Source organism: Arachis hypogaea, chromosome 17, assembly GCF_003086295.3.
Source record: "Arachis hypogaea cultivar Tifrunner chromosome 17, arahy.Tifrunner.gnm2.J5K5, whole genome shotgun sequence".
In the NCBI taxonomy this organism is placed as follows: domain Eukaryota; kingdom Viridiplantae; phylum Streptophyta; class Magnoliopsida; order Fabales; family Fabaceae; genus Arachis; species Arachis hypogaea.
Window position 1 is genome coordinate 36,668,987 of NC_092052.1, and position 3,254 is coordinate 36,672,240.

Here is a 3,254-nt window from a genome sequence, read left to right on the forward strand (position 1 = left end):
TTTACAAGGTGACCATAGCTTGCTTCATACCAACAATCTCCGTGGGATCGACCCTTACTCACGTAAGGTTTTATTACTTGGACGACCCAGTGAACTTGCTGGTTAGTTGTGCAAAGTTGTGAAGTTATGTTTGGACCATGGTATTGTGCACCAGTTATTGGCGCCATGCCAGGGAGAGAATGAACAACAAATTTTACAACCTCAGAGTAACAATTTCGCATACCAAGTTTTTGGCGCCGTTGCCGGGATTGTTCGAGTTTGGACAACTGACGGTTCATCGTGTTGCTCAGATTGGATTATTTTCTTCTTATTTTGTTTTCAAAAATTTTTCAAAAATCTTTCAAAAATTTCTCATCTGTTTTCGAAAATTATTCTAAAATTTTTTTTTTAGAATGAATTCTAGTGTTTCATGAAGCATGTTGAAGCCTGACTGGCTGTAAAGCCATGTCTAAATTTATTTGGACTGGAGCTTCCAACCCAACATTATCAAGAGCAAGCTAGTTGTTGCTGATCCACCTGCTGCTGTTCCAGATCCACCTAATATGCTAAGGCTGACTGGCTATTAAGCCATGTCCAACCCTTTGATTGGAGCTTTAGGCTAATATTGAAAGATTCATGGAATTCTTCTTAAAAATTTTGGAATCCTTATTTTCCTTTTTCAAATTAAATTTCGAAAAATACCAAAAAAAATTAGAAAATCATAAAAATAAAAAAAATATTTCATGTTTCTTGTTTGAGTCTTGAGTCAATTTTTAAGTTTAGTGTCAATTGCATACTCATCTTGCATTTTTCGAAAATTGCATTCATGCATTCATAGTGTTCTTCATGATCTTCAAGTTGTTCTTAATAAACCTTCTTGATTGATCTTCATATTATATTGTTTTGTGTTGTATGGTGTTTTTCATATGCATTCTTGAATTCTTAGTGTCTAAGCATTAAAGATTTCTAAGTTTGGTGTCTTGCATGTTTTCTTTGCATATCAAAATTTTCAAAAATAAGTTCTTGATGTTCATCTTGACATTCAAAGTGTTCTTAGTGTTCATCTTGACATTCATAGCATTCTTGCATGCATTCATTGTTTTGATCCAAAATTTTCATGCATTGCATCATTTTTCATGTTTTTCTCTCTCATCCTTAAAAATTTAAAAATAAAAAAAAATATTTTTCCTTTCTTCTCTCATAAAATTCGAAAATTTGGATTGACTTTTTCAAAATTTTAAAAAAATTCAATTGTTTCTTATGAGTCAAATCAAATTTTCAATTTAAAAATCTTATCTTTTTCAAAATCTTTTTCAAAAAAAATCCAATCTTTTTCATTTTTCTTATTTATTTTCGAAAATTCAAAAAAAAATATTTTTCAAAAATCTTTTTCTTAATTTTATATCATATTTTCGAAAATATCATCAACAATTAATGTTTTGATTCAAAAATTTTAAGTTTGTTACTTGTTAAGAAAGATTCAAACTTTAAGTTCTAGAATCATATCTTGTGATTTCTTGTGAATCAAGTCATTAATTGTGATTTTAAAAATCAAATCTTTTTCAAAACTAATTTCAATCATAACTTTTCAAAAATATCTTTTTATCTTATCTTTTTCAAAATCATATCTTTTTCAAAAATATGATTTTAAAATATCTTTTCTAACTTCTTATCTTCTTATCTTTTCAAAATTGATTTTCAAATTTGTTTCAACTAACTAACTAACTTTTTGTTTGTTTCTTATCTTTTCCAAAACTACCTAACTAACCCTCTCTCTCTAATTTTCGAAAATATCTCCCTCTTTTTCAAAAATTCTTTTTAATTAACTAATTGTTTCAAAATTTAATTTTAATTTATTTCTTCTTTTAATTTTCAAAAATCACTAACTCTTTTTCAAAAAATTATTTTCGAAAACCTCCCCTTCTCATCCTCTTCTATTTATTTATTTATTTACTAACATCTCTTCCTCACTTACCAAAAATCCGAACCCCCTCTCTCTCTGAGTTCAGATTTTCTCTTCTTCTCTTCTTCTACTCTTCTTTTCTTCTTCTACTTACATAAGGGAACCTCTATACCTGGGCAAAAAGGATCTCTATTATTATTTTTCTGTTCCCTCTTTTTTATATGAGCAGGAGCAAAGACAAGAATATTCTTGTTGAAGCAGATCCAGAACCTGAAAGGACTCTGAAGAGGAAACTAAGAGAAGCTAAATTACAACAATCCAGCAAGAACCTTTCAGAAATTTTCGAACAGGAAGAGGAGATGGCAGCCGAAAATAATAATAATGCAAGGAGGATGCTTGGTGACTTTACTGCACCTAATTCCAATTTACATGGAAGAAGCATCTCAATTCCCACCATTGGAGCAAACAATTTTGAGCTGAAACCTCAATTAGTTTCTCTGATGCAACAGAACTGCAAGTTCTATGGACTTCCATCTGAAGATCCTTTTCAGTTCTTAACTGAATTTTTGCAGATCTGTGATACTGTTAGGACTAATGGAGTAGATCCTGAAGTCTACAGGCTTATGCTTTTCCCTTTTGCTGTAAGAGACAGAGCTAGAGTGTGGTTGGACTCTCAACCCAAAGATAGCCTGAACTCTTGGGATAGGCTGGTCACGGCTTTCTTAGCCAAGTTCTTTCCTCCTCAAAAGCTTAGTAAGCTTAGAGTGGATGTTCAAACCTTCAAACAGAAAGAAGGTGAATCCCTCTATGAAGCTTGGGAGAGATACAAGCAACTGACCAAAAAGTGTCCTTCTGACATGCTTTCAGAATGGACCATCCTGGATATATTCTATGATGGTCTGTCTGAATTAGCTAAGATGTCATTGGATACTTCTGCAGGTGGATCCATTCACCTAAAGAAAACACCTGCAGAAGCTCAAGAACTCATTGACATGGTTGCTAATAACCAGTTCATGTACACTTCTGAGAGGAACCCTGTGAGTAATGGGACTCCTCAGAAGAAGAAAGTTCTTGAAATTGATACTCTGAACGCCATATTGGCTCAGAATAAAATATTGACTCAGCAAGTCAATATGATTTCTCAGAGTCTGAATGGAATGCAAGCTGCATCCAACAGTACTCAAGAGGCATCTTCTGAGGAAGAAGCTTATGATAATGAGAACCCTGAAATAGCAGAGGTGAATTACATGGGTGAACCATATGGAAACACCTATAACCCCTTATGGAGAAATCACCCAAATCTCTCATGGAAGGATCAAAAGCCTCAACAAGGCTTTAATAATGGTGGAAGAAACAGGTTTAGCAATAGCAA

The 3,254-nt window shown here is 32.8% G+C and overlaps 1 non-coding gene across 1 annotated transcript; it reads right to left on the reverse strand.

Annotated features, from left to right (window-relative positions):
• Positions 1-2,637: 2,637 nt before the first annotated feature.
• On the reverse strand, positions 2,638-2,745 carry LOC112768809 (small nucleolar RNA R71). Its single transcript, XR_003186196.1, has one exon. It is a non-coding gene; the product is annotated as a small nucleolar RNA R71 (small nucleolar RNA).
• Positions 2,746-3,254: the final 509 nt, after the last annotated feature.